We start from the raw sequence: 23,323 nt of genomic DNA, 5'->3' as shown, positions 1-23,323 counted from the left end.
ATAAGAAACTTTCAGCTGATATTCTGCCTGTTTTTGTATTGCAGAGCAACTTTTCTTCATTTTTTTTAATATTAATTTAAAATGTTCCCATCTTCATTTATATGTCAAAGGTCTCTAGCCAGAGAAGGCTGAGGGAGTTCACTGTTTAAAATAAAGCTTAATATTTTAAGTTTGCTCTTTAACACTTAATTATAAATTACAATGAGAGAATTAGTATTTGTGAAGCACATTTTTTGTTTGCCCAGGCACCTTTTTTGCTTCCTAGATATAATTTTAGAATGCTAATTAAACTGCAACCAATTGGACATTGGTAATTTTGGTCAAATTAATGTTTTTGACACTTCCTGTAAATGTCATTACAAGTCTAATAATTGATTATAGTGCAATTAGTTTAATTAAAATCCTCTTGCCAAACTTCCCCTACATGAGGCAGAGGAATACTAAGGACAAACAGAGCATCTCTTATTTAAAGAGAACAAAAGGTCAAAAAACAATGTTCCAGATCTTTAAGAAATATACTGTATAATTAGGAGGAGACCAGTTTGGGGTCACCATTAGGATAATAACTGATTTGCTAATGTTGAGTGATTAAGCTGCTGAGCATCAACCTTCCACAGTATACCCAAGAAAATATTCTCCAGTGTATGTTTGGATTTTGTGTTTTTGTGTTTTGTTCTTCTGATTCAGATACTGTAGTAGGGCTACAGTATAACCACCTGCTATTCCTGGCTGCTTGGGGACCTGATTTTGCAAGGTTACTGCACACCCACAAGTCTCACTGATTTCAGTAGGAGTTGAGGTTAACCATGACCTCCCAGAAGCTTGGCACTTTGCAGGTTCATGCCCTTCTTTACACATTAAAGCAGAAGAGCAGATAATCATATCTGTCTATGCTTATAAAATAAACTGTAACTCAGTGTAGGTTGATGCCAAACTGCTACCACTGAGATTTCTTAAATCATGACTCAATTGTCATGACCACCAATGTAGGAACTGTCAGAACTATCTATTATTTCAAGGAATGGAATAGGAGTGATTTTCAAGCTTTTTTATGTTGTGGACCAATTCTTAAGAAAAGTTATTCTTCTTGAGTCACTCCCTGCATTGGCAAACCTGAGACCGAATCTTCCCTGTATAGGTGATGACTGGAGATTATGACTGGTTATATAAAAATGCAATACAAGGACAGTGTTAAGGAGCAGTGATGAAAATAAAGTTGCTTCACTGCAGAGGGGGTCTTGCTTTATGTCCTCCATTGGCTTATCTGTGCTGTTTCTATGAGGGATATATGTAATGATAGATTAAGGACTCATGATTCCTTCTGGCCCTTAAAAATTAGAGAAAAACTATCCACCTTGGATTATTCCAAAATAGGATCCACCTATGAAGACCATAAGAAAATGGTTCACGTGTGGCAGGAAAAGTCCAGTCAAAACTGTAGAGAGCTCCCTGAATATCTGAAGAGACCCTTTGTCTGCTTCTGCTGCTTCTCCTACTGCCTGGAGTCTCTGGCTGGTTCCTTTCTGCAGTTCTTCCCCACCCCCAAGGCCACATAGCAAGGGCGACCACCATGGGGGTCACAGGTGCTGTTTTGCATGTATTGAACTGCTATCTTTGTATGCATTGTGCATATGTTTATTTTGCTCTTTTGTCTGCATGCATGCTGAATATCCATTTGGTTTTGTGTGAGTTGGTGCAGCGATTGAAAGAGTAGTTGTGATCCAGGGTTCTGGCTGCATGTAGGTATTTTAAGAGAACATAGTTTGCAACTGGCAAATTATTACAGAATTATCAAAGAACATCACTGTAGATGAGCAGACTCACCCCTGCAGCACCTCCTGCTGGTGTCTTCCGGGAATTATCTCGATTCAGCTCTAGAGCACCTTCCACAGGCCGGTGATCCGCCTGTCCTCTGGCTCCCCGTGTCTATCCCTGGACCTGGTGCCCTTTTACATGGGAAGCTGCCCTCTGGCAGTAACCCTTTCTCTTAGGGAACCCCCACTCACTATCCCCACCTTGCCTCAGTGTATGGCTACTGCCCAGTCTCCATCTAGTCCCTGTGCCCTGGGACAGACTGCAGTATCAGCCTACTCATTACTGGCAAGGTTGGGTTTGGACCTGCTGTCTTGGCCTACCCCTGGGCTGCCCTCTGCAACCCCCAATACCTTTAGCCCAATGCTAGGCCACAGCCTGGGACTTTCCAGGCTACAGCTCCTTTGCCTTTCCCTAACCCTGCTTCACTCAGGTACCCTGTGTCCAGCTCCCTGCAGCCAGGCCCAGCTAGAGAGAGACTTCTGAGCTCCTGGCTCCCAGCCTATTTACACAGGCCAGCTATGGCCTGATCGGGGCATGGCCCAGCTGCAGCCACTTCCCAATCAGCCCACCTTAACAGGTCCCAGCCACAACCTTCCCCCATGGCTCTTTTAAGCCCTTCCAGTCAGGAGCAGGGCAAGCACCCTGCTACAATCACATAAATTACTTTATCTAACACCTTCTAAAATACAGAAAATATTTTAGAAGGTGTTAGATAGAGAGAGCTATCCACCCTCATTTTTCCTTCTGTCACCACTGTTTCTCCCAGCATATCTGCTTGGCTGACTATTAGCCTAAGTGAATACTTACACATGTTTTTAGATCTCATGTAATTTTAGTTCTGTGTCATTGTGCTCAACTGGTAAAGGATTATGTCAATAAAGGAGGTAAGGAAATTGCCAGACTACCACCTATTTTGTTAGGAGTGTTCAAGTTAGTTCATTCTGAAGCAGTGGCTGCTGTAAGTTGAAGCTGAGTGGTTAGTGAGAGTATGTTGCGAATGCTGGTTTGTGGATACTTCCTAAAAATATAACCTCTGGATCCAGTTATTTTCACAGATTTCTAAATTAATTTTGAAAATCATATTCAGAAAAAAAAGCCTTTTAAAGGCAAAAATCTCTCTTATTGTCCCAATCATTTTAATATTTTATTACTTTCTGTAGAGCACCAAATGCATGTTTTATTACACAGTGATCCTGCTCCCAAGACTTCACAAACCTAACTGTAGAGAGTTTGTCACCTTCAGGCTCAACTAGTGCCACACTTTGTATGTACCCCTTCTGCCCATTAGAGTTGGCAGCAACAAGGGGCGGGTTCAATATCTAGGTGTCCCTTTTCAACAATATAACAAAACTTACTTGAGCCCCTGTCATGGTATAATTCCCCACTCTGAACCTTAGTGTCCAAAAGATGGGGTACCAGCATGAATTCCTCTAAGTTCAATTACCGGCTTAGTACTTGTAGCGCTGCCACCAACCAGGAATTCCAGTGCCTGGTACACTCTGGTCCCCCCAAAACCTTGCCTGGGGACCCCCAAGACCCTGACTCTCTGGACCTTAACACAAGGAAAGTAAACCCTTTCACCCCGTTGCCTCTCCCAGGCTTCACCTCCCTGGGTTACCCTGGAAGATCACTGTGATTCAAACTCCTTGAATCTTAAAACAGAGAGGAAAATTCACCTTCACCTCTCCTTCTCTCTCCCGCTCCCAGACTCTCCCTGAGGGAGAGAGTAATCCTAACACAGAGAGAAAATTAACCTCTCTCTCCCCCTTCCCTCCTTTCTCCCCATCAGTTCCCTGGTGAATCCAGACCCTGTCCCCTGGGATCTCACACTAGAATAAAAAAAACCAATCAGGTTCTTAAACAAGAAAATCTTTTAATTAAAGAAAGAAAAAACAGTAAAATTTATCTTTGTAAATTTAAGATGGAATGTGTTACAGGGTCTTTCAGCTATAGACACTGGGAATACCCTCTCAGCCTAAGTATACAAGTACAAATTAAAATCCTTTCAGCAAAATACAAATTTGAACTCCTTCCAGCCAAATACACATTTGCAAATAAAGAAAACAAACATACGCCTAACTCGCCTTATCTACTTAGTACTTACTATTCTGGACATATAAGAGACTGTATCAGAGACATTGGAGAGAAATCTGGTTGCACGTCTGGTCACTCTCAGAACCCAGAGAGAACAACCACCAAAAACTAACAGCACACACAAAAACTTCCCTCCTTCAAGATTTGAATGTACCCTGTCCCCTGATTGGTCCTCTGGTCAGGTGACAGCCAGGCTCACTGAACTTGACCCTTTACAGGCAAGAGACATGAAGTACTTCTGTTCTATTAACCCTTGATTATCTGTTTATGACAGCCCCAAACCAGTAACCTGGGACAATTACATAACATCCCTTGGGTGCCTCTAAGAGGCAATACTTCCCCTCTCGCAAGCACAGAATCTGAATGTAGAAAATAAATTTTTAATAAAAGGAGGGAAGTCACCCAGAATTAATTTGGGAAAACACCGCAAGCAGGATTCATAACCATAAAACCGTGAGCAAAAACCCGACCCCAGAGTATGCTAGGCAGTCTTTTGCCTCAAGTTCTTAAGTCCAGCAACAAAAAGTTCCTTTAATGTGCCCCTCCCTTCTCCACACTCCACTCACAGTTGTTGTTTTTGGTCAGTGCAGACCCAGAGTTCAGAGGTGCATCTGAAGAATTCACTTCCCACCTTGGGTGGAGATGGGGAGGGTTAGAAGGTACCTTGCTTGCTCCGCTGTCCAGGCACTCACTTGCTGCTCTGCTCTTCTCCACCAGCCACTCACTCCACTTTTCTCTGCCAGCTGCCCTGCCGGCCACTTAACATGTTGTCTTCAGGTCCCATCACTTAACACAGCTCTCAGTTATTCCAGCTGTTAGTTGGGGAGCCTCACTGCTGATGCACGCTGGGCAATTACTTGTATCAGAGACACTGTCCCAAAGCAGGTCTAACACTTGCATCTGAGGAAGTGGGTATTCACCCACGAAAGCTCATGCTCCAAAACGTCTGTTAGTCTATAAGGTGCCACAGGATTCTTTGCTGCTTTTACAGATCCAGACTAACACGGCTACCCTCTGATACTTAGACCTGATTATGAGTGATTTTAGCTCTGCAGTGCATAAGAAGACTCTCAATTGAGTCTTAATAGTCTGTTATTACTCAGTGGAGAAAGGAAGGGTCAAATTATTTGTAGGACCCTTAGGCAGGGTCCACACCACCAGGTACAAGTACCTGTCCCACCTTCTCTCAAGTCACTTGGCTTTGGAACCTATGACCCCTGCCTAGCGAGTGCCATTTAGTTGAGGGTCTCTCTCTCAATTAGGGTACTCCAAGCATAGTTCTGCTGCCCTCGCTTCACACAAGGATAACAACCCTTTATTACTCTTGCTCCAATAACAAGGAGACTGGGGATCCAACACCAGCCAGAAGTGATCATTTGGGCAAGCAATCACATCATGCTGAGCATGTAGGCAAGGTGGGTGTGCTCATGCAAACGAGATCAGCTCCTGAAGTCCTTTTCCACAGCTCATCACTAGATGTCAGGGGACAGTTCATTCAGATCCTGCTTATATGTATATGAAGCAGAACACAAAGGCCTGAAGGAAACTTCAGATAGTTTAGAAGGCAGTGAAACACCTGAGATGGGCAAACTGATGGCACTGCACCACTTTATTGCTCTATGTTTTATACTCCTGTTCTAGTATCATTCATGGCCCTGCTTTTCAAGACCCCCCCAATGAACTAGGCCCTAACTACTTGACAGTTCTCTTTTCTTACCATCTCTCACAGTGTTAGCTGCGAACATAAGGAATACATGGAGAAAGACTTGGAAAAAGCCCATTCTTTTGCAGCAGGACCACAACTATGAAATAAAATCTCACTTGAATTTAAAATGAGTCTTTGAAAGTATCACCTTCACAGCAAAAGTGAATGAGCATCTCTTATTATTTCTTTGTACTTGCTTTCCCACAACAATATTTGAATGACCCGATGCCTACTCTTCCCCTCTTCTACCATTTTCCAGCTACTTGAATTAATAAATATCTTAAAAAACAAACCCCTTCCTTTTACCTGAAAACACAAAAATTGAATATTCAAAGGAAAGATGGAGAACACAAGCCCTTTAATGGATCTCTCTCACATGTTAGTGCCAAAATCCCATAGCGACATGAACAACAGAAATAGAGCTTATGTCATTGTTGTCAGATGCTACCGGTGTGGCGCTCTGCTCTGTTCAATGTTGATATCAATCGGCTGTGTGCATGTGTTCCCTCTGTGTGCTGTCCCAGCTCTGTGCAGATAGCTGACACAGCAGACCCAAAGAGAACCCCCAATGACCACAGACTCTAGTAAGGTACGAAGACACATTGGCCAGGTTTATTGTCGAAGAGAAACAGTCTCCAGCTCCCTGGCAAACGAAGTCCAAGGTGCTGCTAAGGTGCAGCTAGCCAGTACTTATGTGCTCCCTGGTAATGGACTCAGCTCAGTCAGTGGCGGGACTTTCCACTGCCCCCCTAGGCTGGACCAAGGCACTGCCCCAGGGATGCATTCTTATTCACAGGTACAAACAATAACGTTGTTGTTGTTATTCACCTGACGTATGAGGTGCAACCCCTCTACGTAACAAGGTACAACCCCTCTATGTAGTAAGTTGCGCCTCTCACCTTGTACATGTTGGTTCGAACAAAACAACTCTATCCATCATATTACCCTTTTGGCCCTGTCATTGGGATGGATCAGCTTGTTCCTTGTTATCTGTGTGGAGTGTATGAGTATGCGAATGTTCTGCTATCTGGTGTCCAGTACCTTTTAGGTATGTCTCTTTTTGCAGCATCAGCCCTTTCCTTGCCAGCTTCTGTGAGCAGGGTCTGCCTCTGGCTTAGAGCTTCACTTTGCTTTATGTTAGCAAAGTCTTGTCCATTACTTTAGTTCAGGTCTTAGGCCTTATACCAGGCCTCTGATACCAAGGTTTATATCTCAGGGCCTCCTCTTACTACAGTGATTATATGGAGTGGCCAGATTAAAAGTAAATTTTTCCTATCAGTCACCACACAGATGTAACTGAAATCCCAGAACTCACAATTTGTGTTTTTATGGTATTATCTCAGATACTCATGAGCAGTAACCTTCACTTTTTAAAGCTAGCCATTCTATGAAGTAAAATGGGGACTTGATTGTTGTGAAAGATGTTTTTGCATCCTAACTTAGGATGAAGTGTCCTTCTTAATGAGAGGGAAAATATTTACACTGCACAATGAAGCTAGCTGCAGTGTTATTGTTCAGCATACAAGTGTACAATTTAGTAAAAATATACGCTAGTTGTATTGTACTCAAATTGCTAATTATTTGTGCTTTACTCAGAGGAACAAATTCTATCCTGGATTACTCCTCTATCAAAAGCAGAGATGTGCATGTTAGAAGTCAGGACAGAATTTGGCACACAGACTACTTTGTGTGTAAAAGCGAGCTACTCTTTTTATTCTTGCTTAATTCAATTTGGCTCAATTTATTGCTTAAATATATGGGATGTTTATGAAACATCAGTGTTATTTCTAACACAGAGCTCGCACAATATTGCACCAGTTTATTTTTGATGCACTTGGTTAAGAAAGACCAAGTTAAACATTACTGTTATTCCATCATTACTAAACGACCTTTGCATCATGCTGTATCTAAACCTCACAATGCTAATGAAGTAACATTGTCAGACTGAATCTGAGACATAGCATAGTATGAGAGAAGTGAGTCTTCTGTGATTTGATTAACAATGGGTCATGGAAGTGTTTGGATAAGCAAATGGATTTGTTCATATTATTCCATATTATAGTACTATGAATATTAAAGAAAGCAGACATGTGTACCTTACTAATTTTTCATGGCTGTTAGCCAGTTATCAGCTAGATGTTTTCTTATTGTATGCAGAAGATTAGATTTAAGAAACATTAGCTAGAATGAAGTTTTATCTTCTTGGTGAAAGATTTCCCAAAATAACACTTGTGTAATAAATCTTTATTAAGCATATCTTGCCCAGTCAACAAATCATAATAGAAGCTCTTAGTGGAGTGCAAAATGTTGCCAGTGCTAGTACAACACCAGCCATCACCCTCTTATTTCAGGAATGCTGCTGGTCGATGTGAAATGATAGCTCACAATTTCAATTAGAAAAAAGAAAGGAAAACTTCCATTTTCAGAAAGAAAGGATAACAAGAATTGATTGGACGGTTGCCATATAGGACCCAGCAGAAAATTTCCTCTTGGAAGGTAGATTCAGCAAGAACCAGATTGTTGAAGATGTTGAAGATGAAAGATGTATTTGGAATGAAGCTGTTGGCAAATGATCCAAGAAACCAGTAAAAAAAGACCTCATACCGAGATGTAAATACAGTAATACAACATAGCAGTCTTGGCAAACTCAATAATGAGCAAAACAATACTACTCTGTTTGGCAGCAGCAAACTCAGCTAGTCAGAGCAGGAAGTAAAAAAAAAAAGACTTTAAAAATAAAACAGCAAAGATAACATGCTTAATAAAATGTAGTCAATAAACACATCTACCCAGACACCTGCAGAATTATATATCTTATCTACAGTACAGGGGAAATTCGATCTAAGCTATGCAATCTGAGTCATGTGAATAGTGCAACTCAAATCGACGTAGCTTAGATCTACTTACTATGGGGTCCACACTACGTGATGTCGACGGGAAATGCTCCCCTACTCTTCTCGATCCATTGGAGTACAGGAGTCAACAGGAGCACAATCTGCCTTCAATTTAGCGGGTCTTCACTAGACCCGCTAAGTCAACTGATGATGCATCGATTGCCGCAGTGTTGATCCCCCAATAAGTGTAGACAAGCCCACAGATACACAAGCAACTCCAAAATATGATGGAAAATCTTAGGGTAACTCAGGATCAAAAATGCAATACAACACTAGTAAAAAGAATGTATACAAATCAGTCTAATGGGACCTAAAAATCCAGAGGGGGGAAAATGGAGTAAGAGCTGTCTTATATCCAATGCTCAATTTGTAATGAAAGAGGTACCAGAGCTCAGGCAGTTTTTTTAACTTTCATAACTGACACAGCAAACAGAGGTGTTGGGTCTATGAAATGCCAAACTGAGAGTTGCCAGAACTCAGCCTTGGCACAAAATTAAGCACTGCTTATACCACAAATATACAATCTTGCCTTGGAAAATAAGAAGATCTGAGCCTAGACAAAATAGCCAATTCACTCAGGTGTCATCACTCAAAAGGGATGGCTAAGTAAATGAAGGATCCCCACAATTTATGTGGAGTAGATATTTAGTACTCCAGCTGCACAGAGCCTCCCAATTCTTTTCATGTGATTTCTGCAAACTTTCCTGGTGGTCTGGTTTCATACAGTAACTGCAATTACCACTCTTGCTTGTCTTTTCCACACTGAATGACTATATATCTACCATATTAAATAATTTAAATTGAATAAGGCTTATTTTTCTGAGTGTTGAACAGCAACTTCCACTGAGAAGGAGGATCCAGTGTCAGGATGACACCTGGGTGAATTAGAGTTTATGGCGGGACTCTGAAGACCAGGGTTTAATTCCCTGCCTTGCCATAGAGTTCCTGTGTGACTTATAGTACCACAGTTCTCCACCTGTGAAATGGAGACACTACTTCCCGGCTTCATAAAGAAGGCATATTAGAGATTGTGAAGCACTTTGATAGTAAGGTAAAAGGATCCATATAATGGGAGGTGCAGGTACTCAACACCTCTGAAAGTTAGATGCAATATATGCATTTTCTTTTTTAATTTAAGAGGTAGCTGAACTGAATTATGGCCCTGTGACAAGTCTTCACAAATTATCAACCTACTCTCCAGTTACTTTATGAAAATAGATCTGAAATACTTAACCAATTACATTCACTGAATTATCATTTGGATGCAAATTTAGAGCTAATAGAAGAATTAAATTTTTTAAAGATGTTTTTACACTAACATTTAAATGAATAATAATTAATTATGCGATGAACAAGTGTAGAAAAATGGAGAATAGTGAAAGCTTTTAAAAAAATCTACAGTATTATGACTTAAAAAATAAGGCTAGCAACAAAATTTCAAAGTAATGCTTTCCCAGAAAAAAAGTTATATATCAAAGTGTTAAACCAGGAGAGAGCATGGTAAAAGGAAAAAAAATCATCCAAGATAAAGCAAAATAGAACAGCAATAGATCAAAGAGCAGGAACATGGATGCAGATGACTGATGCCTGACACAGCAGGGTTCTCCCAGGAGGAGAGCTACATCAAGTATAATGGTAACATTGAATGGATAGAGTAATGCATATGTTAGAGCCTTCAAGTCCTGATGAAAATATGAGACATGTTGGTACAGTTTACTAAAAGTAAGATGATGAAGTAAAGTTTTGTGATGTTTTCATTAGCGGCTGTATTTTTTAAACAAACAAATGCTTTCATTTAAAAAAAAAAGTGGAAGAGATAAGGACCTCGCAAGAGCAAAGATCAAAAGCACTGGCTTGGAACCAATATTAAACCAAAACAAAATAATACGGATTTCCTATAAAACATGAATGATTTGAAAGTGGCACTGTTTGACAGGGTCTATGTTGAAGGGGGATGGTAGATGACTGGCTGGCCAGCCAAGTTGAATGCCACTGATATTTAATTTAGTTATATTTAATTGTATGATTAATTATATAGGGAGCCTAGAGCTTGGAAGGGCATCTTTATTATTTTCAGTCTACATAAAATAAATGAATAAAATATAAAATCTAATAATTTTTAGAAGTCATTTCAATTTTATGCCTAACTTCTTAATGGTCAAATGAACTACTGTGGTTTTACAATCAATTTTTTTAAATGTTTTGCTCTGATATTGCTGTGTGAAAGCTTCACATAAATAAAAGATAAATTGACTATCTATCTATATATGGAAAGGTGAAAATAAACTTAAAATACCTTTTAAAATCTCTTCCTTTTTGTAGATGCCTAATGTCCATTGAAAGCAATGAGATTCCAGTGCCTAAATACCTTTAAAAATCTGGTCCTAAGCATCTAGCTTAGGTACTTATTTGACACCCATTCCCATAGTGTCTGAGAACCTGAGAACTAAGGCACAGATGCTGGGACCCACAAAAGGAGTTCAGTGTTGCAATACTCACCATCAAGACACCTAACTTTTAGGTGCCTAGGAAAAAATCACAGGAACAACACTGTGATGCACAAAGCTTGAGTTAGGCATGCAGGCTCCTTACACAGTGGGATGAGATAGGCTCCCTGATCCACAAAACCCAGCATGCTAGGTGAGGAGCCACCACACCTATCCAGTGGGAGATTCTGTCAAAAGGAAGGGGTATGCTAACCCTGCCTGCTCACTGAGCTCAGAACATAAATCCAGGCTGCAAGGAGCTCCGCAAATAAGGGAAAGATAGACATTTGCCGTCCTAAATTGCATGTGAGGCCCAAAACAAAACCACTGAGAGGAAGGGAATCCCTTATAATCTTTAGCCAAGTGGTAAAGATAGTCACCCAGGATGTGGGAGACCCCCTGTTCAAGTTTCCCCCTCCTGATATCAGGGAGAACGGATTTCAATAGGAATCTACCAGCTCTCAGTTCTCTAATCACTCAGCTATAGAGTCGTTCTACTTCTTTTTCTGGCCCAATTAATATTTAATTATTCAAGTATTTAATTAAAGTGAAACAACTTCAACAGGAGGATTGAGGGAAACCTGCAGCAGAATATGCCATAGACCGGTTGTTAGAGCACTCAGAGTCAGGGTAACTTGAACTGGGGGGATCTCACACATCTTGGGTGAGTACTCTAGCCACTCGGCTAAAAGTTATGAGGGAGGCTGTGGTCTTTGGTCCCCTCACAAGAAGACCAGTCTAGCAGGCGGCTGATGAGCACGCCTACCAGCTCAGGGAGCCACATGCTTATCTTCCCAGGTTTATGAATTGTTTTTGGGCTTATGCAGGAGCTAGGCAGCCATGTGGTGGAGTGATGCTGCAGTGTGCATGCTCGGAGACAGAAACTAAGGCACCTACAGGTTTAGGAGGCATATGGTATCTAAAACCAAGATTTAGGGGCCTACCTACCTTCATGGATCCCACCCACAGAGACTGCTTGCTTGTCTTCACTGCAACAGTTAGCTCCAATTAGTTTTATTTTCAATGGGAGTTTGATGCCTTAAATACATTTGAGGATCTGGGCCTGAGTGATTTGCCAAAGGTCATAATGGAATTGAAAGGAGGGTTTTTGTGCCACAGGCTAGTACCCTTACCACTATGACAGCTTGAAAATTGCACACTGAGCATGCATAACAGAAAAGTGTAAGCCGACAGTCCCACACTTGACCACAAATGCACTACACTTATGTGTACAGTCAGCTCCCTGCAAGCCTGTTTGTTCTAAGAATTTACAAATCAAACAGAGCTTGTGGGAAGCAAGCACAAGATGAATAACTGCAGAGAAAAGAAATTACAAGCGTTGTTTGCTCTGCTAACTCAAAACCAACTGCCACCAGAATTTTTCCCCTTCAAAAATTCCTATGTAATTAAATGGAAAAACATTAGTGTGAGTCCAACATTAAAGTCATGAAGTCAGCACTTGCAGGTCAGGACATTCCAAAAGTTCAAATTATTCTGACAATATGAACTCAGCTCCATTTCACCTACGTAGCGTTGGCTGTTCCTGTTTCAGTTATTGCAAATATTAATATTGTCTTCTTATATTGATGTATACTACATAATACACCATATATTCATGGTTCAACATGTTAGGTTGCCCCAGCTAAGTGATCCTATCTTTTGAAACTTCAAGTGCTCAAAGGAGGGACTTACTCATTGCAACATGTAACTTTTAGATGCCCAGTGCAATTCACAGTCCTGAGAGAGAAAGAGATGCTGGTACTCTTGTAATCCAATAGTGAAAACAATATTCTGGGATTTAGAGATTTGGGTTCAGTTCCCTCTCTATGCCTGATTCAGAGCAGGGACTTACCCCAAGATCTCCCACTATCCAGATGAGTGCCCAAACCACTATGGTGCACAGTCTATCTCTGACCCAATTATTTCATATTAAATGGAACAGATTCGACAAGAGACACCTATACCAGAGGATGCTATAATCCAGTTATTAGGGCACTCACAAGAAAGTTAGAGGACCAGGTTCAAGTCCCTACTTGTATTTCAAGTGAGATAAGCAAGGCAAAAATCTAGTTTGACTCACACCTGGGCTTATGCATGAGTTAGATGCTGAGCTGCCCAGTGGCTGCATGACATGGGGATGTCTGTACATCCCCACAAGAGAAAACCTAATGTCTAGGGATTAAGTCTAGGGACTTGAGCTTCAAACAGAGGTAGCTAACAGGTGAGTTTAGAGGGAGTAGCTGCCAACGCTGTGCTTGAGCGTAGCAGGATTTGGTGAGTGGTGCGTTTGTTCTGTCTGTGGGTTGTTTGCTTGTTATCTATGTACAAGCTGCATAGCTGGGCCCTGGGCCCCTGAGTAAACCCTTGGAGCTTTGATCTGTGCATTGCTAAAAGACATAGGCTCTAGTCCTTGGAGCTTTGATCTGCCCAGCTGTTTGAAGTTGAGTGGTCAATTACTCCCTTGTGGTGAGGAGCTGAGCTGAGCTAAGCTACACTAGGCAACTGAGATTTGGTATAAAAAGTACTTACTAATCAAATTCAAGAGCCACAAACAGAGGTAGTTAAGAGAGGGAATCTGAGAGGCTCAGTATCACACACGATAGAGGTGGTGACCTATGATGAATGGGCCATATATTCTTTTCAGGCTAAAGCCAGATGGGATTTCCTGGTATGAAATACAAGCTGGTGGCTGTGCTGAAGGACAAAGATTCTTGGAGTGGAGGGGCAAGTTGAGACACAATTAAGAATCAGAGAAGCTGAGGAGTTCCTAGAAATCCAGGTTGGGGAAACAGGTTCAAGGAAGAATAGAGCTGGCTACCAATGAATCTGTGAGAGAGGAAGTCAGAGAGGAGGCCTGCCAGTTAGTAATCACCAGAGGCAAGAGGTCACAGCAGAATTTTACACAGTTGAGGATAGGTAGACATTGGCCACAAGAAAGAAGAGAAGCAGGGAGAATTCCACATGGCTAAAGTTTTCAAGTCAATACCATGTCCTCCATATGCAAGCTATAGAAGTTATCCCTCAAGATTCAGCATGTCCAAGGAAATGAGAGATTTAAGGGACACATGTAGATGACAACTTGGCCCAGCCTATAAACAAATCCAGCTTACTCAAAAGAGTTCTCTAACTGTCCAAGGTAGACAGACTATTCTTGTTGCAGATTCAATACTCGGAATAATAATAAAAAAATTATGCTGCAAAGGACAGGCTCCTTCCTGGAGCCGAAACAAGAGATGTCACTCTAAGATTGGATAGGCTTCTAAAGTCAACGGGAGAGGATCCATTGGTGATGGTTCATGTTGGACCAATGATATCTTGCAGAGAGTGGATGACTTTAGGAGATTCATAAGGTATAACTGACCTGGGATACGTGCTTTGTCCTTTGAGATACATACATTTCTACAGCTAGTCCATAGCTGTGCTTGTACAGCTGCCTCTTCTCATAGGCCCAGGATATCCAATACCTCTGGTTTATTCCAGGCAGGACTGCAGCTTGAGTGTGCAGCAGGCATGGTTGGTTTGGCAGTTGCGCAACTAGGTATGCTTGCCAAGCAGGGCAATGAGGAAAAATAATTTCAAAATTATGCAAAAGAGTGGGGGTAAAAGAATGGCTGCTTCCTGTCTCTGTGACCCCTGGAAAGTGAAGTTCACAATTATTGTGACTAGAGCTGTTACTGTCACAAGGAATGAGGCATTGTGCGACAGCAGCTGGAGGACTATTAGTGTCAACACAGGTCACAGTGTTTATACTTGCACTGCATCAACTGCAGTAGGTAGACCATGGTTCAATGGCATTCAGGGAAAGTAGTTTCATTGAGTCACCATAATGAGGTGCTTACAGTGGCTAGAGACAAGTGTAGACACATACACAAATAGGTCAACTCAAGGCAGCTTACATCTACCTAATTTTGAATTGTAGAAATGGCCCAAATCACAATCTAGATTAAGTAGTTCACTTATTTTACAGAAAAGGGTCTCATTGCTTTTTGTGAGAAGTTGAGAATGAAGATGTTGTTCTGGCATATACATCTTTAATCTGTCCAAAGGATTAAAAATACCCTACTATATAGTCTCTTAAGATATTTTTGTCCCATTGATCTAATATAGACAAAGATGGATAAAAATCAAGCAGCAGACATGGGAAGATGTGTGTCAAACTTTAATCATGATATGCCACAGATTTGTTTCATTTTCTGCCTTCAACAACGCATCAAAGTGGATTTACCCTATAATCAGACAGATGTCCTTGGAGTATTTTAAATAAATACAGTCGTTGTTTCATGTGCTAATGCCTTTTTAAAAGTCAATATTGTTATTTAGCAATGCTAATGCAAGAACAGCCAAAAAAGTACATTTTACTCACTATTTAAAATGAACAAACACCCCCCCCCCAAAAAAAAACCCCACAACACACATAGTGATCACTTTCCTATCAATCCATATACTTTTCTTCAGCAAACAGGAGCCCAAACCAACTGAAGAATTGACTTTATATTGTTACAAAAGGTACTAAGTATTAGTTTCCAGAGTGTTTTATTTTCAAGGATTTATTTATTTTGCATAGCTCTAAAACTAAGTTTCACCATTATTTGGGGCATTATAAAATCCTGTGGAGACAAGGTGCTGTCCTTTTACCTAAGTGTTAAGGTAAACTCCAGATGGGCATGTGAATTGTTGAGTTTGACTAAATACACGGAGGTGAAAGCTACCTGTACCTTACTTCCACTAAACTTTTATAGTTCTCTTATTGCAATAAGACCAGCCATATAGATGACTAGTGAGTGCAACAGCATTGAAATGAAACAGAGGAAAGGTATGGCCTCTGATGCACCCAGCATGCTCTCCTGTGTTCATCAGATAGCCCAGTAAACAATGACACCATGATAGAGAATTGGCTTGTGCTATTCATCATGCTAATCTATTTGATTAAAGCAAATCTCAGGTGCTCCAGCTAATGTAACTAAGAGTGAAGTGGTCCAATTTCACAGTATTAAAACTGAAAGTGACAACTTTTAAGTAATCAGTTCAAAAATAGTGTTTGGTTTTTTAAACTTTCATTCCATAAATAAAAGTTGAGATTTAAATGAGCAGAATAAATTGATCTACAGCTCTGACTTCCCTCATAAGAGAGCTGTCTAATTATGTTTAACTACACTTTCAAAGAAAAATAAAACATTTGAAAGAAATTTTGACAAAATATATTTGATACAAATTAGAGGTAGCCAAATTGCGTAGAGATGGAAAGGATGTAATGAGCTGTTGAGACAGACATTTTAAACAAGAAATATGAATTACATTTTGCAACATTTTCATCTGTTACACTGAATTATACAAAAAAAGAAAAAAAGGTCAAACACTGTTTAAGTAAAAGTTATCATTAAATTATGAACACCCGGGATAGAAGCTGTTTTAGAGTATAGTGAACTGATCAGGATTTTAAAAAGGAAGCTTTTCTGTTCACTGTGCAAAAACCTAACTCCGTTCTGACTAACACATTTATTTGAGCATAAGCTTTTGTGGGATATAGCCTGCTTCATCAGATGCATAGAATGGAACATAGTAAGAAGATATATATACACAGACAAAAAGTTGATATGGCTACTTCCACTTTTTCATGTTCTCTGTGTATGTGTATATATATATATATATATATATATATATATATATATATATATATATATATATATATATATATATATATATATATATATATATATATATATATATCTTCTTACTATGTTCCATTCTATTCATCTGATGAAGTGGGCTGTAGCCCACGAAAGCTTATGCTTGAATAAATGTGTTAGTCTCTAAGGTGCCACAAGTAGTCGTGTTTTTTTTGTGTATACAGACTAATACGGCTGCTACTCTGAAACCTGTAATTCCATTCTGTCTACAGTATAAGGCTTGAGTCAGACAGTTTGGATATCTTAATCCAAAATTTCTCCTTAAATTAAGAATAAGTACCCCCATGTTACTATAGAGGTCTGTATATTTTCAGACTGGACATCTGGAACTTTAACACATTCCAAAAACAGTGAACTCTGTCAGGAAAATGCTTTAAAAAGCATTTTGCACTAGACAGGAGAGAGGAAATTTTCAAAACACTGCATGTAGTTTTGGCCACGTGACTGTTATTCAACTGTAATTGGGAGCCCTGCAGTTAAAACCACGTGCAGTATTTTGAAAGTTTACCCAAATGATACTTTAAAGTGATTGAACGTACTAAATTGAAAGCCAAGCACAGTAAATGAGATCTAACATATCTAAGTGCTTTTAATAATATTTACCCTTAAAGGGAAAAGTCACATTGTTTGATGCTCTGAGACAATTAAATATAAAAGCATTTCTTAGGCCTTGGCTACACTTGCACTTTACAGCGCTGCAACTTTTGAGCTCAGGGGTGTGAAAAAACACCCCCCTGAGCGCTGCAAGATACAGGCTGTAAAGCCTCAGGGTAATCAGTGCCGCAGCGCTGGGAGCGCGGCTCCCAGTGTTGCAAGCTACACCTGTAGAGGATGTGGTTTATGTGCAGCGCTGGGAGAGCGCTGGGAGAGCTGGCGCTCCGACCACACTCACACTTCAAAGTGCTGTTGAGGCGGTGCTTTGAAATTTCAAGTGTAGCCATACCCTTAAATACCTTACTGGAACATTTCACAGGCTCAATGGGAGGCGAAACATCAATCAGACGAGCTGCAGGCAGAATGGTTGCTGATTTGGCCATGAAGGTTTAGATGGCCCCCTAAGTTTTTCCTTTCTTTACAAAGTAATCTGTTCCGTATCAAAGACTACGGCTGATCTCAGCTGCCAAGGGGTCAATTAACCTCAGCCCTTCACCTCAAACTTCAAAGAACTAATTGTTTATTTTATATTCTTTTGAAAATTTAATAGAGGTGCAGTAATTGCTGATGGCTGGAATTTGCAAAAACTCTTCCATCAACTAGATGAATAATGGTTAACTATATGCCTTCTACAAACTGTTCTCTTCTCAAATCAAAGAGTTGATCCAGCCTTGATTAAACAGGAAGTGAGGACCAAATTCCACTTTCATCTACTTGGTTATAAATCCAGAGTAGCACCATTAAAGTTAATGAAAGCGGGCGTAGTTTTAAGCTAACTTTAGAGTACTGCTGTTAAACTTTTGGAGTTGATCTCTTTACAATATTGAGGTGGTCCCCTCTTTCACTTGCCCCACACATCCAGGCTCTCTCTAAATCTTGCCCATTCTGTCTCCATAACTTTTCTAAAATATGACCTTTTCCTTGCTGTATTTATTGACGTTGTTTCCTCAAAATAAGAATGAAACGTGTAAATATTCTGCTGTCAAAAGAAATAAGTTTTTAATGAATATTATATATTTGTAAAGCTTTTTGCCCCATTTTTATCTTCAGAGATATTCACAATAGACAAAAGGCTTTTCCATTCCTCTTATTTAAAGAAGTGTTCATAAATCTGGTAGAGAATCTACAGAGGCAGCATTCTGGTTCACTATTAAGATTCATTGGCCTGAGAGTTATACATTGACTAAGCCAAGCCAAGGTCAATATTTATCATGAAGTCCAACAAATCTTGATATTGACCAAACCACTGAAATCAATGCATGTATAATTGGACAAGACTTTTAGTTAAGTAGAAATCCCACCAAAGACTTTAATGGCTTGAGAATTTGTTCAGGGGAATGAGTAGCTGGAAATATGCAGACAATAGCGATTAACTCAGGATATAGTTGATGACAGGAGGATTTATTGTAAATTACTGAAAGTTAGTATTTAATCAGATGCAACTATCCCAGCTCTTTGACGCAGCTAAGCATCACAGACATGAAGAAAGAGAAAGAATCACGAGAATCCAAAAATCAACATGGCCAGTGTGCTTCTCCTTAATCATAGTTCAGTTCAGTTAATATTTCCAGTGTTCAAGCTAATTCAATTTATAGTTAACCTCAAAAAGAAACAGAAATTTGAAAACAATTTTTTGGATACAGTTTTTATGAAGGCTGATTAAATTTTTAATTTTACACATTAACACACTTCCTCCACATGATTCTGCAGAAATACTGGCTTCTGTTTCAGGAAATCTATTGTCCTATTTCACACAAAATTGATGCCTGTCAAAGTGAAACTAGTCTGCAAAAGCAATTCTATCCATCTTATATGCATTCTATTCTATCACTGCACAAAAGGGACAATTGTTCATTACTAAACTTCTGTAGAAGAGCTGCTGAAGAACTATGGTTACTGTCATTGTACTTTGCAACCCCTTTGGAAAAAACTGATTGCTCATAGCAGAGATGTTATTCATAATCAAATCTACAACAACAACAACAACAATTATATTGCTCTTAGGCAATCCACACAGCTTCCTGGATTTTGGATACAGTCAGCCTCAGCCTGTACAATGACATTTGCTAACAGAGTGTCACTGATACCACAGAATGGGTAAGTCTGGATTTAAAAATAGACCCAGGTTCAGTAGCACTCCAGAAAATAAAGGGCTTTTTAGCCAGTTGGTTACTTACATTTGGCATTCAGGAACCATGAATGCTTACCCTATTGATCTTATTGAAGCTAAGCATAGCCTTAATTTTAAAAGTTGTTGGGTAAAGCCAAAATGGAAGAACTGTACAGCTGCTCATTCCATAGCAGTGAAGATAATCTTAGACCATTTAGTAAGATGATTGATCTTGGGCTGATGATAGTCATCATAGCGCTATTGTTTCTTTTGCTGAAAGCACATCATTTTGCAGCTGCACTAAAGCCCTACATAATGGAGACTATACTGTATAACACCACTAGACATTTTGTTTTGCTATCTAGACATTAAGTAGTGGTTCTGGAACAATTTTTATAGTGAGGGTACAGAAAGTCATTGAACAAAAGCTGTAAACCCAGTATATTATGGAAGACATTTAATTGTCATTATATCTTTGAGCCAGGAGATGACTGCCACACCCATAGCTCCGGCATCCCTGGTTAAGAGGATCTGAGGTTGTGGTTTTGAACTTCACTGAATCATACAGAGCAAATGCATTATGTGAGGGAATAGGTACTCATTTGGCTATCGGTCAAATTTGGCCTAAAGTTGGGTTAGTTGGCAGTTTCTGATTGGATCTGTTTTTCTGTTCGTTTTTCCATGTTCACTGCTAATATTTTAGGAGTCTATTTTTATTCTTCAGTACAGACAGACTCAAATCAGCATTCACATAATGTGTTGCAGAGCTATCTATTTTAGTGCAAAAGAGGCCAGCCACACAGACATTCAATTATTTTCACACCCACTTCTGGCTGGCCTCTTCAGATAAGTGCTGCCATATGCTTGTTGCTAGAAATAATTACTGTCAATTAATTTTAGCCAATTTTTCAAGTCAGTGAATGGTGTCAATTACACAACCATTGAATCCACACAAGCTTGATTATATGTTAGTTAAATGCAATAGTGACGGAGTTCTTTTCAGCTATGTCCTATTCATTTTTGACAGAAAAGAAAAAATCCATGATATAATTCTGTCTGTACCTAGACATCTTCTGGTGACTAGGAGATAAAGATATTCATACATGTTAGTAATGAAGGTTCCACACATGCTTAAGTCTTTGTAGGATCAAGGCCTAAAAATGTACTTGTAAATGATTGATAAATCAAGTATTTATAAAGATAACTACAGATAAAATATTTTTTACATGTTGTTGCAGTAAAATCATCAATACATTGAAATCAGTTGTTGCACTAATGACTTCAAGACAGACACAAGATGCAAAATTCAGGCCATACTGAGGTCAAAAGGGCCCAGGATTTTATCCAGAGTAAAAATTCACCTCTTGTGTACACAGACATAACTTCCATTAATTTCAGTGGGAACTGTGCTCACATGCTGGGGTAAATTTGGCTCAAGAATTTAGCCTTTCCTGTGGAAAGATAGCTCAGTGTTCAATTTCACCAGTGTAAAGAAAAGCTTGCTGTCTTTTTCAGTTAATGGCAAACATTGCAAGATATAAAAAAAGAGATCATCACTGCCAGATATAGGTTCATTCTTAAGACTGTTAAAAAAAAACCACACGCACACACACACCCCTTGAATTTCAGAGTCCCAGTGCTTCCCTGAGTGATTTCAATATAGATGTAAAGTTAGAATTGAGAGCAGAATGTGACCCTATGTATGTGCCCTTTCCATGGACAGCTAGTATGGCAGTTTATGAGGAATTTGCCTTTATTTGAAACAAAATTTGAATTTGTACTCACTACATTTGGTCAATACAATCCCTATTGTCAGAAAAGGTTCCCTATTAGCCCCAAACCTCTAAGGATAACAAGTGAAATTGTTTCCACTCAACAGCATCTGCTATTCCAAATATTCATCTGGGACTACTGTACCTGTAATTTTCCTTCCCCCCGATCCCCCCAAACTGAAACAGTCACTTTTCTCCCTTTACGTTTATAAGAGCATGAATTATCAGTTATTTCCTTTAAAAAAAAAGTCAGACTAGAAAAGCATAAACCCATTTCATTTAGATTTTCTACCAACCCCCTTTTCTTCCTCTCCCTCCCCAACTAGTGTTCAGCACAAAGCCATATTTTTTCATGGGGCTACTAGATTAATTCTCCATCATATACGATTAAACAGGTCATTTTATATTCTGGATTATGTGCGTGTGCTTGGAAAAAAAGCCACCTAAATCATTTTTTCCTCCCTCATTCTTTTTTATGTATCCCTGTGCCAGATTACTACAGAAACAACAAAAGAATATTTCTCTCGGCATTTTCATTATACATAAAAAGAGAACAATAGGTTGCAAATTTTCAACATGGTGCCCAAGCAAATGTTTTATAATATGCTGATTATTCTATTGACTTGAATGCATTAGGTTTTTCTTTCTCCTGCTACTGTCAACAATATTATTTATAGCTTTTAGTTCATTGTGTCGTTCAAGGCAAAATTTGCTATAGCAGAATAAGGGAAGATTAAATAAAAGAAAGTCAGGATGTTTAGAATTTCATTACACACAGAAATAAAGTACTGCTCTCTTTATAAAATCAGTCATACTTTATACTTTCACAGCTAGACAAGTTGGTACGTCCCTAGCTGAATGTCTTTGTAAGATCTGACATTGAGATTGGTTAGGTTTGGGGAAGAAAGTACATGCATTGAGAGGGAGGCAAGAAAGGTGTTACTGAGTCTAGTAAGACAGCAGCAACTTGACTGTGGCTGTAACCTCAAGTCTTTGATTTATTAATAGGGAGACCACAGCTATTGAAAGAGGACACAAGCTTGTTGAAATTATCTCTAGCTCCTTATGGGATCTCCTTGCTAAAAAGGGCCAGGGCTTCTGGCACTTGAACAGGGAGACAGCAGGATGTCACATCAGCCCAACACCAATGCCGGAATCAGAAGAACAGCCAGAGTTTAGACTGAAAGTTACACACACAGAGCAACATCTAACGTAGCAGTTCGTAAGTGGACCATGTTTGCCACACTAGCCTCTCACCCATCACCCAAACCATCACTTATTCTTATGATCTGTACAAAGGAGACAGTCATGGAAGCAACTGTGATGATCCATAACAGTATGAGAGAGAAACAGATAAGCCATCTTAAACCCTAACCAGGATAGCTTCCTTCTGTTGTAGCTGAAACTTGACTGAATCTGATATCACTCTCTGTTAGTCATCTTCTAGTATGTAACTATTCCCATTTTAAATTGAAGATTCAAAGAGCACTATTAAAAGCTATCAGAATATTAAAGATAAAATTAATGCCCACTTCATGCAGCAAGAGTGTGTAATAACATTTTTGTATACAGCACTGTGTTCGTGAAACCTGAATACAGGCAAATTGAGGGTTTTGTTATTGTTTTTTAATTGCACCAACCAATTTGCATAGTTCTGTTGAGGTGGTAGGAATATTATTTTGAAAACATTGGATGTCACATGTTCTAAGTTAAGAAATTCATTCTGCCACCTCTGTACTGTTTTCAGACGTTTTAAGGCCAGAAGGGATCAATATGTTCATCTAGACTGATTTCCTACATAACACAGACCAAAGCACTTCATCCGATAATTCATCCATCAAAGCCAATAACTTCTTATCAGATTGGAGTAATCTCTTTATAAAGACCTGCAATTTTGCTTTAAAGACTTTAAGTAATAGAGACTCCATCACAGCCCTAGGTAAGTTGTTGCATGCATTAATAACTCTCAAAATGTGTGCCTTACTTTCAGTTTTAATTTGTCAAGCTTCCTCTTCCACAAATTTGATTTTGTTATGTTCTTGTCTGCTAGATAAAAGAGCTCTGTATTTTGAGAAGTCTTCTTTTCATGTAGGTATTTATAGGCCA

This window comes from Gopherus flavomarginatus, chromosome 2 (assembly GCF_025201925.1).
Source record: "Gopherus flavomarginatus isolate rGopFla2 chromosome 2, rGopFla2.mat.asm, whole genome shotgun sequence".
Lineage (NCBI taxonomy): Eukaryota > Metazoa > Chordata > Testudines > Testudinidae > Gopherus > Gopherus flavomarginatus.
The sequence above is the reverse complement of the archived record's forward strand: the minus strand, read 5'-3'. Positions refer to the sequence as shown.